At 48.8% G+C, this 15417-nt stretch overlaps 1 protein-coding gene and 1 non-coding gene across 2 annotated transcripts in view; both read left to right on the top strand.

Moving 5' to 3' along the window:
- The first annotated feature begins 106 nt into the window (after positions 1 to 106).
- COTL1 (coactosin like F-actin binding protein 1) overlaps positions 107 to 15417 on the top strand; it is a 74417-nt gene continuing 59106 nt past the window's right edge. Inside the window, exon 1 of the mRNA XM_032612402.1 lies at positions 107 to 374. The gene's annotated coding sequence lies outside the window, so the exon portion shown is untranslated. The remainder of the gene's footprint in view (positions 375 to 15417) is intronic.
- On the top strand, positions 1115 to 1221 carry LOC116744860. The gene has a single exon (XR_004347188.1). It is a non-coding gene; the product is annotated as a U6 spliceosomal RNA (small nuclear RNA).

The following is a 15417-nucleotide window of genomic DNA, read 5'->3' as shown; positions in this document are numbered from 1 at the left end:
GAGGGCGGAGGCGCGCGCGGCCAATGGCGGCGGCCGGGAGGGGGTGGGCTCTGGCGGCGCGGGGGCGGGGCCTGCCCCAGGCGGGCGGGGCCTGCGCGGGGGCCTGGGGGGCGCGGCGTCCTCGCCCAGCCTCGCCCAGCTGTCCACCCGGCCGCAGGACTCGCTTGTGGCCCAGGCGGGCCACTCACAATCACACACCGCGAAATTCCTACTGGGTGTCGCCCGCCGTCTTAGGCGCGGGGACACGGCGTGGAGGGACAGGCACGGTCCCGGGCCTGGGGGACCGGAGTGCTGGGAGGGGCCATCGCGGTGGCACCTTCGCACCCTCACCTCCTTCCAGCCTTAGCTCGGTCGGCCTCTGCGTTCACCCTACGGTGAGTCCTTCGCTGACCCCGTGATTAAAGTCACCATCCCTCTCTCCTAACCCGGTTTCCAGCTTTCCGCTTCACTTAGCTTTTACCACCGTCTAATCTTCTGAATCATTTCCTTGTTCATTTGACTTATTGTCTCTCTCCCCCACTAGAAACCCTCCAGGGCAGGGTTTACTGTCGGTTTTATTCCTGGCTGGGCCCCCAAGGCTGGCACCTAGTAGCCACTCAATAAATTTTCGAGGAATGAATGAGTTTAACCATCACGGATCTATCCTTGTCAAACTGATGCTACAGCTTGGATAAACCTTGAAAACATTATGCTAAGTGAAATAAGTCAGACACAGAAGGACACATATTGTATGAGTCCATTTATATGAAGTGTCCAGAACTGGCAAGTCCATAGAGACAGAAAGATTAGTGGTTACCCAGGGCTAACCAGTTGGGGGTAAGTGGAGTGGGTGGCTGTTAAGAGATTTGTGGGGGGGGAGGGTGATAAAAATGTTCTGAAATTAGGTGGTATTGATGATTGCGCAACTCTGAATATACAAAAAAAACCATTGGAATGTACAATTCAAAAGGGTGAATTTGGGATTTCCCTGGCAGTCCAGTGGTTAGGACGTGGCGTTTTCACTGCTGTGGCCTGGGTTCAATCCCTTGTCAAGGAACTAAGATCCTACAAGCCGCGCGGCGCCGCCAGAACCAAAAAATATATATGGTATGAGCTGTATCTCAGTAAAGCTGTAGTGCTCGCTTCGGCAGCACATATACTAAAATTGGAACGATACGGAAAATATTAGCATGGCCCCTGCATGAGGATGACACGCAAATTCGTGAAGCGTTCCATATTTTTGTATGGCTGATTCACTTTGTTATAAAGCAGAAACCAACACACCATTGTAGAGCAATTATACTCCAATAAAAATGTTAAAAAAATAAATAAAGCTGTTACAAAAGCAAAACCAAACAAAAAAACTTCTCTCTGTCCTTGCTTTTCTATTCCCTGCCTTCTCTGGGAAGGATTGAGAGCGTCTTTTTTTTTTTTTTTTTAATAAAGAATGCTCTCTTCGTGGTACAGGGAGGTACCTTTTTCTTTAAATTTTTATTTATTTATTTATTTTTGGCTGCATTGCATCTTTGTTGCTGCGCGTGGGCTTTCTCCAGTTGCGGCAAGCGGGGGCTACTCTTCGTTGCGGGGCGCGGGCTTCTCACTCTGGTGGCTTCTCTTGTTGCTGAGCACGGGCTCTAGGCGCACAGGCTTCAGTAGCTGGGGCACGCGGGTTCAGTAGTTGTGGCTCGCGGGCTCCAGAGCGCAGGCTCAGTAATTGTGGCGCACGGGCTTAGTTGTTCTGCGGCATGTGGGATCTGCCCAAGACCAGGGCTCGAACCAGTGTCCCTGCATTGGAAGGCGGATTCTTAACCACTGCGCCACCAGGGAAGCCCCCAGGTATCTCTTTAAAGCCTTACTTGCCCATCTTTGAACGCTCCTTGACCAACAAAGCTAATCTCACACCCCAACAAAGCTAATCTCACATCTTGTTCTATGTCTGTATCTTGACATGCAAGTCTCCACTATTACATGAATTCATGTACTTCTTCATTCATTAATTCACTCAGCAGACTTTTAGGGAATTCCTACTATGTGCCAGGCACTGTGGTAGTTGCCAGGGATAGAAAGAAGATAGTTTCAAGGATTTTAGGGAGGGAGACAAACAAATAAATGAGCAATTACTGTATCCGGGTCAGTCCTGTGTTAGGGATATATTCAGAGTGCTATGGGTGGGATGTATTCTTTTTTATAGCTATACTTAAAGATTCTATATAGAAAGATATGGATAAGGACAGTTAGATATAGATAAAGGTACATATGGATCTCTCTACGCATACATGGATCTATCTATCTATCTAGAGAGATTTAGCTATAGATTTTTTATTGTATTTATTTATTTTGGCCGTCCCACACGGTATGCGGGATCTTAGTTCCCTGACCAGGGATCCAAGAACCCATGCTCCCTGCAGTGCAAGCGCAGAGTCCTAACCACGAGACCGCCAGGGAAGTCCCTAGATATTTTAGCAGCCTATAACTTGGCATGGATGTCTGTCTTCCTGGTGATGGGTTCTATATGAATGAGAAGATGTAGAAACTGAAGGGACTGCCTGTAGTAAGGGCCTGGGACATGCTCAGGAATCCCCACGTGACACTGACCTGAAACACGTGCAGGCTTGGCTAAGCTGACTTTGTGCTGTTTTGCCTATCACCACCTGGTGAACCATCCTTTCACTTTTTTTTCCTTAACGTCTCATTTTCTCTCAAATTAGAAAAGTCACGCATGTTTAAGTTAACTTGGAAAATACAGAAAAGTCTGAAAGGAAAAATAAACCACTCACTCCTGCACTGTCCAAAAATAATTATTAATACTGTTGTCTCTCCATATTTTCCCCTCATGTAGTTTTTCACAATAATATCACCACTACCACCACAACCCCTGTACAGCTCACATGTGCTACACGTTGTTCTGAGCTCCCTGTACATACTCACTCATCTCATCTCCTGGACTCTTCGAAGGAGGTACTGTTTACTTTCTCTGTTTACAGAAGGGGAAACTGAGGCCTGGAAAAGTTAACTCTGTGCCCAAGGTCACAGAACTCGTAAGGAGCAGAGCTGGGCTTGGAACCTCAGCAGTCCTGTGTGTATTTGTTCCCATGCCAGAGACAACCTGGCTTAGAAAAGACGAGTTTTTCCCAATATTCAGATTTCAGTGATCAGACTTGTTTAGGTTCTGAATTTGGTCAGAACTGAGCACCGCAGTCTGCAGGCCTAACCTTGTCTTCTGTACCATCCTGCCTTTGTGCCATGATAAAAGTGAGGCATGTTCCACGCAGAGAACTTGGAATACACAGACAAGCACAAATGGGAAAACATTACCCACCCGAGGAGAACAGCTGTCAGTACTTAAGTGTAGATCGGCCCACTGTTCCCCACGCATCCATGCATGTGACTCCATGTGGCGCAGGCCCTTTGGATACTGCCCACCCCCACACTTCTGCAAATATCACGAGCTTTTCTCATGTCAGTAAGTTCTCTTCTATTGGATTGTGGACTTGACCCTCCCTCATTTGGGGGCACCCAGCTGGCTTCAATATTATAATAACACAGGTGAACATTCTTGCACCCACGCCTGATGGTAAAATGAAGTTGCTGGGTCAGAGGAGCGCCTGTTTGTAAGGCTCTGACCTCCCCGCAAAGGCTGTCTTGGGAAGTACCCCTAGTCAGTGGCTCAGCACCCCATAATTTCTGAGGTTCAGCCCCATCAAGTGGAACCGGGGCCAGGTGGTTCCCTGGTTGTTCATAAAGCAATAAAACAGCTTTTTCCTTTCTTCTGCAGTTTCTCCCGCGACCCGTTGTGGTGCTTTTTGTTTGCTGTTTCACGCCTTTCTCCTTTGGACACAGGGGTACTCGTGGGACTTGTGCAGATAGACCCTCACAGGCACCTAGGGCCATGTGAGCTGGTGGGCAGGGCAGAGGCTGCCCCAAGCCTTCTTGCAGTACCCAGGCCCCTGATGGGTGACAGTGATTGCCGGGCAGGGGCAAAGATGCCTGGTCAAGAACCGTCCTGGACTATGTATGAAACAGATAACCAACAAGGACCTGCTGTATAGCACAAGGAACTATACTCCAAATTTTCTAATAACCTAAAAGGGAAAAGAATCTGAAAAAGAATAAATACATTATATATGTATAACTGAATCATTATGTAGTACACCTGAAATTAACATGACACTGTAAATCAACTATACTGCAATTAAAAAAAAGAAACAGGGGCTTCCCTGGTGGCACAGTGGTTAAGAATCCGTCTACCAGTGCAGGGGACACGGGTTCGAGCCCTGGTCCGGGAAGAACCCACATGCTGCAGAGTAACTAAGTCCATGTGCCACAACTACTGAGCCTGCGCTCTAGAGCTCGCGAGCCACAACTACTGAGCCCGCGTGCCACAACTACTGAACCCTGCATGCCTAGAGCCCGTGCTCTGCAACAAGAGAAGCCACCGCAATGAGAAGCCTGCGCACCGCAATGAAGAGTAGCCCCCGCTCCCCGCAACTAGAGAAAGCTTGCACGCAGCAACGAAGACCCAATGCAGCCAAAAATAAGTAAACAAAATTATATTAAAAAAAGAAAAAAGAAAAGAAAAGAAACAAATGGTCCTGGGGGGCAGGGTGAGGGGAGACGGAGCCTGTGAACGAGGTTCCGAGTCCCCCAGAACATGCTCCGTTGTCCCATTTGGCTTTGCTTACAAAATACAGCACCAAAAGATAAAATTATTAAGAATTTCAAGACAACAATCGTAGAGCACTAAACCTTCAGCGCGGGGCCTTTCTGAGTGCGGGGCCTGTGTGTCTGCTGGCCCTAGATGGAACAGCTGGGACTGTCACCAAAGAACCCTTGAGGCTAATGATATGTTCATTCTCCAAGCCTCAGCGGAACACCCTAGTACAGACGTGCATCACCTGGACACACAGAATAACAAAAGGGGGGGGGGGGAGGGGGCCGAGGCTGATTGTGGGTAACGCACAGGCCCCATGCTAAACACTCTCTCCACCACCCGTGGAATCCTCTTGGTACCTTGCGGGTCCATGCTACTGTTATTCCCACTTTACAGATGAGGAAACCGAGGCTCTGAACGATTGGCTGGCGCTAGTATCACACAGCTGGTAAGTGCAGGAACCGGGATGAGGAACCCAGGCCATTGTATGCCAGCGCCCAGTTACCCTGTTACCCAGCCTGGAAGGGCTGCAAGCTGCTTTTCTTTCAAATTACCTTCTTGGCTCTGACCTTCCTGTTGCTCAGGAGGTTGTAGCTGGTCCTAAGGGGAGGCAGGGAGAAGTGTCAGTGAGTTGTCAGCTGGGTCCCCGGAACAGCTGGGCCTGATTGGGGGGGAGTGGCTGGAGGGGGGAGGCTGGGGGGGAGGCCCCGTGAGCACTGCTACTTGCAGCTGCAGCCCTCGCCCTCCAGGGAGGGGAGGGGGAGGGGAGAAGGAGGCAGCGGGGCCAGCTCTCTAAAAACTGTTCTTCTCACCAGAGGTTTGTCCTTGGCCCAGCTTCCCTCCCAAAGCCTGAGTAATGTAGAAAAATTGCAGCCCAGCATAAACGAGTCAGCCTAGGGGCCACCCGGGATCACGCTGGCAAGCGGAATTCTTGGCTCTATCACTCCGGTAAGTTTGTAACTGTTTAGACTGGAGGATAAGAAGCAACAGACCAGCAAATGGGTAGAGCCACAGCGGGAATGTGGGCCCAGGCCTTGGTCGTCCCTAAAATCTCAGATTAAAAAAGACCTCCCCTGAGTTGGCACTTGCTGTTTCCTCCTTCCGTCTCCCCAAGACTTTTCTCCCCAGCTCTCCCTGGATTTGAGCCCCGGCCTGGCTACTCCCCGGCTGTGTGAACTGGACCGGCTACACCATGCCTCAGTTTCCCATCTCCAAATGGGGAAGCCTTTGTCCCTGTCATGGTGTTGACGAATTAATACATGATGGATGAGTGAGTGAATGAAAGAATGAATAATAATAAACGAATTACTACATGCTGACCACTTCCAACAGTACCCCACGCATAAAGCTCCATAAATTTGAGCTTTCGCTGAGATGCCTGACTGTCTACCAATCAGAGGACTCTTCTTTGGCTGAAGCCTTTGTTTCCTGTTCAAATAGAAATCATTTGAAAATTGACTCGTTTTTTTCTTTTTTAATGGCCACTCTGCACAACATGTGGGATCTTAGTTCCCCCACCAGGGATCACCCCCTGGATTGGAAGGGTAGAGTCTTAACCACTGGACCGCCAGGAAAGTCCCCAGAATGGGCTCTTTTCTGTTAGCCATTGACACCTTAGCATTCATTCATCAGCTTCAGGCACGTTCTCAAGATCACGTTGTTGTGTTGTGACCAGAGGGAAAGGAAGATACCGGCCCTCAAGAAAGGAAGAGAGGGCTTCCCTGGTGGCGCAGTGGTGGAGAGTCCGCCTGCCGATGCAGGGGACACGGGTTTGTGCCCCAGTCCGGGAGGATCCCACATGCCGTGGAGTGGCTGGGCCCGTGAGCCATGGCCGCTGAGCCTGCGCGTCTGGAGCTTCTGCTCTGCAGCGGGAGAGGCCACAACGGTGAGAGGTCCGCGTACCACAAAAAAAAAAAAAAAAGGAAGAGAGAAGGCAGGACGGGAGGCAGGTATACAGGAAGCTCCCTGTATGTCACGGCTTCTCTGGGAGCTGACTCCGTCTTGGGGCCCGTCTGGTCAGAACTGCTTGTCACTTATCACTGAGGTCCCTAACTAAGCTGACATTGCCCACAGCCTGACTCTGCCATGGTTCACCAGACCAGGCACATGCTTCCCTGTTTGCCAACTGTGAAAATGAAGCACTTGGCATTTCAGGGTTGCAAACCTGGCTGAGGTCCATGGTCAGCAGGTAACCCTGACTGAGCCATGTCTCCTCTGGAATCTTCAAACCTCTCATGTGTAAAACTAGGCACATGGGTAAAAGCCTTCCCAGAATTGTGTGGCCAGAAGAGCACAAATGCAATTCCTTGGAGATTCCTTCACTGATTACACCCCTTGCCCTCCCCGATGGAATTACAATTGGAAAAGTCTCGGTGTTATCGTGTTTGACTTGGAGAACCTGGGCCGGGTGTCTAGGGTGGTCAAGCCTTCAAGCTCTAGAGCTGTGCTAGGCAAAATGGTCACCATCAGCCACATGTGGCCCTTTCCATTTCAATTAGTTAAAATTGCATAGAATTTAAAATTCGCTTTTTCAGTTGTCTGAGCCCCAAGTCACATCCTCACCAGCCACCTGCAGCTGGTGGCGCCCATATAAGACAGCACAGATTATAGAACAATTCCATTGTCTCGCAATATTCCAGAGACACTGCCCTAGAGCAGTTCTTGCTAACTGCATGACTTTGAGCAAGTTATCTCTCTGGGCCTCTGTTTCTTTACCTGCAAAATGGGAATTCATCTACTCAACAGCAAATACTTATTGAGTGCTGGCCATGGGTCAGGTACTCTTTTAGGTGCTGGGGATATAGTGCTAAACACAGATAAATAAAATCATGACTCTTACGGAGCTGACATAGAGGAGGGACCAGAGTACTCTTCTCCGAGTTGGTTTGAAGATTAAATGAAATAGAGCAGGAAAAGCATTTAACATGGTGCCTGGCACATTCTAAGTGCTTAAGAAATGTTAGTCACGATTATTACTAGTAATCTGCCCAGCTCCCTTCTCCCACAGCCCTGCTACTACCTGGGTGGTAAACACATAACAAGTATGCCTTCACTTCCCATCCAGTACCCATGGCAGACATTGCTAATCCATCACAGCACTTTCCCCCTGAGCCCAGAGGTACCGATGGGATTCTAGGAACAGCAGGGAGCAACACTCTCAGGCACATCCTCTCCAACATCACCTCCAAGTTCTCCTATGAGCTGCATGGCCCCCACAATCCTTAGGTTCTGTCTGTAGAGTTCAAGCTCAGACTCCAGGCACAGGCCTGACCCTTCGTAGGGGAAAGAGCAAGTGTCTGGTCGGTACCTTGTCAGCCAAGCAGCTGGTCCTGCTTTGACCACTTGGCAGTAACTGGCTTCTTGCTTTGCTATCTCTTGGAGTGGGGTCTGGCCGTGTTCTCATTAGGGCTCCTGGAGTCTTGAGTACCTTTATTCCTTTATTCAAGAAAATGGATTGTCTCCAGGCCGGACAAATGCTCCTGGCCAAAAAGGGCTGCGTGAAACCCGGCCCCATATCCAAAGTGGGAGAGAGACACGTGAACTTGCAATTGTAATATAGTGAGATAAGGGGGAGGGTGGAGGTTGGCCCTTGGCCGTGGGGACCCAGGGCAGGAAGAACACTGGGTCCCTGGGAGTCTGCTCCACAGGAAGGGTTGCATCCTTCTCCATCCTTTGAACTGCCTGTCCTAGCTCCCTCTCTCCCCCACTGCAAGGAGTGACCTGAACGGCCCTACCTGACTCAGCGGCGCTGTCTTCTCTCTGGATCGCCCATCATTTTGGTTCTGCTGGTTGCCTTCACTCAGTCATTCAGTATGACATGTGGTAACAGCACATGGTGTGAAGATGTCTCAGTTCAACTCTTGCTTCTACCACTTACCAGCTGTGTGACCTTGGGCAAATGACCCAGCCTCTCTGTGCCCTGCTTTCCTCCTCTGTGAAATGAAGTTTCCAGCAGAGCCTTTCCACCTCCCCCTCCACGGCTTAGCATGATGCCTGCGGTGTGATACTGGCTCACTGCTGCTGTCATCCACATGCACATCTCTAGGTCCCCAGAGATTTTTCTCTTTTACTCTGTTGGCCTGGTCCATTCCAGGAATGAAAATTGTTTTCAAATGCTAAACTTTCCTGGCACCCCTGGGATAAAGCTTTTCTGCTCATGACATATAACTGTGGGGAATGACATTTGAGCTATGTTTGAAAGGTTAAGTTGGACCTCCCAAGCAGATGAGAGAGGAGAGGGCATCCCAGGCAGAGGGAATGGCATGTGCAAAGGCCCAGAGGCGTGAAGCAGTGGACAGTCGAGGAAGAACCCGGGCTGGCTGGAACATGGGGTGCTTGCAGGGAAACAGCAGGAAATGGGGTCGACAGGAAGAGACTGGACACCACGAGGACAGATACCCTTCGGCAATGAGCTGGGTGCCTGGCAAGGGTGGATGAAGTAGATTTATTTTAATTTATTTTTGAAGTGTAGTTGATTTACAATGTTGTGTTAATTTCTGTTGTACAGCAAAGTGATTCAGTTATATGTATGTATACATTCTTTTTCATATTCTTTTCCATTGTGGTTTATCACAGGATATTGAATATAGTTCCCTGTGCTCTACAGTAGGACCTTGTTGTTTATCCATTCTATATATAATAGTTTGCATCTGGAAGTAGTGTTATTTTAAATTCCGCAAGCACACCATGAACTTTGGGAAGGCGAAGCTCTTCTATCCTTATTCTTTGTTACGCTCAGCATATATTTGTTGTCTGTGTCAAAAGTTTCAGCAGCCTTGAGGCTCCTTTTCCCTATAACCCGTAATAATCCACAAGCGAGAGGATGCTGCCCGAGCCTTGCGCAGACCTCACCTGCCCTGGACAGCCTGGAAGTTTTCAGCCTCCTGCCCCGCCCCCGCCCAAGGGCAGCCTGCAGCCAGTGGCTGATCAATAATAGCAAGGTGTCAAGGTCTGGCTCTTGCCTCAAGGTAGAGAGGACAGTTTTGTGGTTCTGTTCATGCTCCAGGGCTCCTCTGGGATCACGCTAAGGCTAGTTTCCCCCCCGAGACCCCCCCCTTTGTCGGGCTTCCTCGCTGCGCTGTGCTGCTTCCTTAGCTGCTTCTCCGGCAAACTCTCAATAAACCACTGCATGAGAATCCAGGTCACAGGTTCTGCATCTTAGAAACCTGACCTAAGGTGCCACAGATGAACAAGTGCACGAAGGGGCAGGGCTATTGGTGACAGCTGCCCTTTTTTTCTTCTTCTCCTCCTGAAACAATAGCCCTTGTCCCCTCCCAATCCTTTTCTCCTTTGTCTGGGTTCCCCCAAAAGCAGACCCTGAGGCTAGAATTCAGGTTCAAGTAGCTAATTTGGAAAGTGCAAGAAACAGTCATGGGGGCGGGGGTAGGGAGACAGGGAAGGGAAGAGGTTCTAACAGTGCAGGTCAAGCTGGAACTTTAGAGGTAACTCCTGGAAATAACAGAAAACACACACCTTAGAGTTTTTCTACACAAGAGGTGGGGCAGATGGGGTATTTGCACATCATTCCTGCTGCATATTGGCTGACAGCTCTTTGTGGGCATTAATCAGCCTGCGTTCCCAACCTGCTGGGCCTGTTGGCAGAACATTTTCTACGAATCGGGGGCAAAGCCCTCAGACCCAGAGCTGCAAATACTGGTATACCGCTGGAGAAGTAAGGCCTGAGGAATATGGATGGAACGCCAACAGCATCTGCCATACCCTCCTTTACGGAACTATTCCTCCCTAAAGTCCTTTCCAAAAGCTTCTGTTGAAGATGCCGATCTAAGAACCCCACACAGCCCCACCCACTAGTGTGGGCACGTGATCCATGTCTAGCCAATCATGGTAGCCGATTCCTCGGCTACAGTGATTGGCTCAAGGAGTGGACAGGTCATCCAAGCAGGGCCAATCAGAATCTTTCTCTGGGATTTTTATACAGTTGCTGGGTGAGAGAAGTTCTACTTTCTGTCACTAACTGGGGGGTGGGGGTGGGGGTTGTAAACTCAAAGTCCGCATGGAAGTAGCTCATTTGCAATAGAAGCGAATGTGGCCGACACTCAGGGGAACAGAACTGAGAGATGGGAGAGATAGAGTGAGAGAGAGGATGAAGATGATGACGTTGAATTCCTGGTCCCATTGTACTTCTAGATGGTTACTTGTTCCAGTAAATTCCCCATCTTTTTTCCCCCAAAACTATTGGCTTAAGCTGGTGTGATTTCTGTTTTTCTCACTCACAACATCTGAGTCCTTACTAATGCAGAGTCTTCATACTTTAATCCTTCAGTCTCAAAAGTGGCAGCATTTCAGGGATGAAGACATATCTGTTGACTGAGAATCTTGAATTATGAGTCTCTGTCCTCGAGCCCAGGCCATTCCCATGCTGTTAGTTCCGGGAAGGCTGAGCTCAACTGGAAAGTTTCATATTTTTCTTTTCCAAGTTATGTAATACATGTGAATCCAGGAAGCAGGAATTCAGGATGGGGGTTTGGAACAGGGGATCAGAGGTTGTTGGTCCAAGGATGTACCCTCAATTTGCCCAATGCTGGGGTGACTGTGTAGTCAATCCCATGGGACTTCTTGGGGAAATGCATTTCAGAACTGTCCACCCAGGAGATGGAAGGAGCACCCATTTGTTTATTGGTTCCTGCACCGCCACTGTCAAGGGTAGCCCATGGGAGTTAACCCCACCGCCAACTTCTGGGTCGTGCAGTGTGAGTCCCTAGAGGGCTTTGTGGTATTTCATGCCACGGTGTCTGTGAAGTCTGAGGATTGAAGACGTAACTTGGTCCTGTGTGTGTCGGTGGGGGGGGGGGGGGTCCCCGTCATTTTGCTTTGGCACAAAATCGGCAAGGCTTGGGCAGAACTGCTGGCTGTAGTGAGATGAGTTAGAGGTGGGGAGAGAGAATCTGAAGAGTGAGTGCTTCACCAGTGACAATTTCTCGTCTAGCAGATTGGAGACCATAGTCCACACTTACCCCTTACTCTCTTAAATCAGGATGGGGACTGCATAGTTGTCTCTGCCACAACCTTGTCTGCCTGTTGACCTTCAATCTCTTGCAAAGTCCCCTTTCTGGTCTAAGTGTCACCTTCTGAGCATCCAGAGATTTGGCAGGCCTGGGTCTGCATATTGGTTCCCTGCCCCTACCCACTCCCTCTGACCACCTTGGTGGGCTGGCACCAATACTGCTCTGGCTGGCATGTCCTCCCCTGCCCCTTCCTCTTGGGTCAGTCTCGGAGAGCTCTTAACATTGTAATGGGAGAAAGAATTCTGACAATGTCAGTTGTGCCACACACTGGCAAATGAGGTGGGCTGGTTATTCTCTATTTGCTTGCTCCCCAGATTCATTCATTCTTTCTTTCATTCATACTTTCTCTCCGTCCTGGAAGTCTGACCTTAATGAAGGGCATCACCTAGGCTCCCGCCCCTATGACTTCCTGTTGGGGTCAGCCAGTGGGAGGAACCAGCTGGAGACTGGAATGCAGGAGGAGAGAGGTGGCGGCATTTCTTTCCCTGCCCACCCCCTGCTTTGGGCTGAGGCTCTGTCAGTGGCTTCAGTGACCACAGCTCCTGCCGGGCAATCCTGTTAAAGAGAAACTATTCTGACACTAGCTAAAGAGGCAAGATAGACTTTATTCAGGACTACTGCAACAGGGGAGAGAATCCAAGCTCACCTCTGAATATAACGGAGACAGCTAAGGGTTTATAGCAGAGTCAGGGTTCAGTGGATGGAAAATTACTAAGGGGAGCTAGCAAGGGTTGGGAGATTCTTGCTAAACTGACTTAATTGGATTCTTGTTAAAGGCAGGCCAAGGGCTTAGATAGCAAAGGTGGGGGGTGAGGAATTTGATCAGATATCAAGGGTGAGGGGATTCTCCCTAAACTGACTTATCAGGATACTTTGCTAAAACTGGGCTAGTCAAGCCAAAGACAGGATGGGGCCGTGGTCAAGGCCTTCTTGAGAAGAGGGATCAGAAGAGCATGACTAAAGTTTGGCCAAGGAGGCATCTTTTCAATCCCTCTTGCAGGCTGTAGCCTCCCAGGCCCTAGGAATGCTCTTTCCTGCATTTGTGTCTTCAGGCCCAGGGTGGTGACAGCTCCATTCTTGCTGGCCCTGGGTACTTCATTAGGTTCTTCTAACTCGATTCTCTAAATAGTCCCTTATTTATTTTTTAATTTAATTTTTTATTTTTTATTTTTTGTGGTACACGGGCCTCTCACTGCTGTGGCCTCTCCCGTTGCGGAGCACAGGCTCCGGACGCGCAGGCTCAGCGGCCATGGCTCACGGGCCCAGCCGCTACGTTGCATGTGGGATCCTCCCGGTCCGGGGCACGAACCCGCGTCCCCTGCATCGGCAGGAGGACTCCCAACCACTGCGCCACCAGGGAAGCCCTAATTTAATTTTAATTTTAATTTTTGGCTATGCCATGTGGCTTGCGGGATCTTAGTTCCCTGACCAGGGATTGAACTCATGCCATGGGAGTGAAAGCACCGAGTCCTAACCATTGGACTGCCAGGGAGCTCCCTATGGTCCTTTATTTAAATTCTCTTCAGAATCCCATCTGATGTGCCTTCTGTTTGCTGTCGGCCCTCTGACTCCAAACACTGGGAAAATTTGGCTTTCAATCTATTTATCTTTCATTTTCCAAAATGGCTTGTAGAGTTGTCTGCTTTCTCCCTCATACTGTCATAAGAACCTGAATTTCTGGCCTAAGGGGAAGGGAAATATGAAGCCACAGCATTACATGGTAGGGAGCACATGAGGATGTACAACCAGGAGACCCAGCACTTGTACTTACATGTGTGTGGCAATGGACAGATGGCTGAGCCTCAGTCGTCCCATTAATAAAATGGGCAGGGGCTTCCCTGGTGGCGCAGTGGTTAAGAATCCGCCCGCCAATGCAGGGGACATGGGTTTGAGCCCTGGTCCAGGAAGATCCCACATGCCGCGGAGCAACTAAGCCCGTGTGCTGCAACTACTGAGCCCACGTGCCACAACTACTGAAGCCCATGCGCCTAGAGCCCGTGCTCCGCAACAAGAGAAGCCACCACAATGGGAAGCCTGCGCACTGCAACAAAGAGTAGCCCCTGCTTGCCACAGCTAGAGAAAGCCCGTGCACAGCAATGAAGACCCAACATAGCCAAAAATAAATAAATTAATTAATTGAAAAGAATAAAATAAAATGGGCACAATAAAGCGACCCTGCCAATCAGCCTGTAGCCAGCAATATGTCTAGTATTGTGAGGTCACGGAAGGAATATTTATTGAATGAAAGAATGAGTGGATGATTGATTAAAATGACCTAATGCAAAACAGGCACCTCGGGCTTCCCTGGTGGCGCAGTTGTTGAGAGTCCGCCTGCCGATGCAGGGGACACGGGTTCATGCCCCGGTCAGGGAAGATCCCACATGCCACGGAGCAGCTGGGCCCATGAGCCATGGCCGCTGTGCCTGCGTGTCCGGGGCCTGTGCTCCGCAACAGGAGAGGCCACAACGGTGAGAGGCCGCGTACCGCAAAAAAAAAAAAAAAAAAAAAAACAGGCACCTCAGGGGACTTCCTTGGTGGTCCAGTGGTTGGGAGGCTGGGACTCTGCGCTTCCACTACAGGGGGGCATGGGTTTGATCCCTGGTCGGGGAATTAGGATCCTGCATGCCACACAACACGGCCAAAAAAAGGCACTTCTAGCTTCTAATGTCTAAGCAAATTTTAATTTTTATACACTTATTTGTTTAAGATGCTCTCTTAACCAACTTCCACTTTATTGACTCACTAGATTAACGTACCTGTCCCATTTCTTCTGTGAAACACACAAGCACATTGAACCCTCCACCTATGTACTTCTCCCCCTACCTTTGGCCTCTGTGCTTAGGTAGAGTCACTTGTGTTTGCTCCCAAATTTGTGTATAGCAGTTGTGTTTATTATTGTCACTAACTGATTCAATTAAGTGTTACAGAAATTGTGGACATGTGAGGGTAAAAAGAAAGAATATTGTCTCTATGAAAACTGTTAAGAAACTTGGGAAAACTTGAAGCGAGTGACTGAGGAAATTGACATCAAATGAGCTGTAGAAACTGGGACAGAGAAAATGGAAGGAAATTGTGAGCCCCAGGTGGGGGGCATCATTGTACACATGGATGGATTTGAAAGCATCTTTAGGTTCTCCAGCTGCCATAAAGAACAGGAAATGGGAAATTGTAGCAGAAGAGTTATAGATGTGGTCCATGTGAGAAGAAAGACCCAGACTTATAAAAAAGAATGAAATAATGCCATTTGCAGCAACACGGATGGGCCTGGAGATTATCATACTAAATTAAGTCAGACAGAGAAAGACAAATACCATATGATATCACTTATACGTGCAATGTAAAAAAATGAAACAAATGAACTTATTTACAAAACAGAAATAGAGCCACAGACATAACAAACTTATGATTCCCAAAGAGGAAAGGGGGAGGAGGGATAAATCAGGGATTTGGGATTAACAGATATACACTACTATATTTAAAATAGGTAAACAACACGGACCTACTATCTGGCACAGGGAACTGTATTCAATACCTTATAATAACCTATAATGGAAAATAATCTGAAAAAGAATTAATATAAATGTAACTGGATCACTTTGCTGTATACCGGAAACTAACACAACATTGTAAATCAGCTGTATTTCAATTAAAAAAAAAAAAAAAGAAAGAAAGAAATACACAGGCCTGTTTCAGCCAGCCCACGCTCAAAGAAGAATGTACATGCAAGTGTTAGGTCCAATTAAATACTCACAGTATGGATGA

This window comes from Phocoena sinus, chromosome 19 (genome assembly GCF_008692025.1).
Source record: "Phocoena sinus isolate mPhoSin1 chromosome 19, mPhoSin1.pri, whole genome shotgun sequence".
Taxonomy (NCBI): Eukaryota; Metazoa; Chordata; class Mammalia; order Artiodactyla; family Phocoenidae; genus Phocoena; species Phocoena sinus.
The sequence above is the reverse complement of the archived record's forward strand: the minus strand, read 5'-3'. Positions and strand labels throughout refer to the sequence as shown.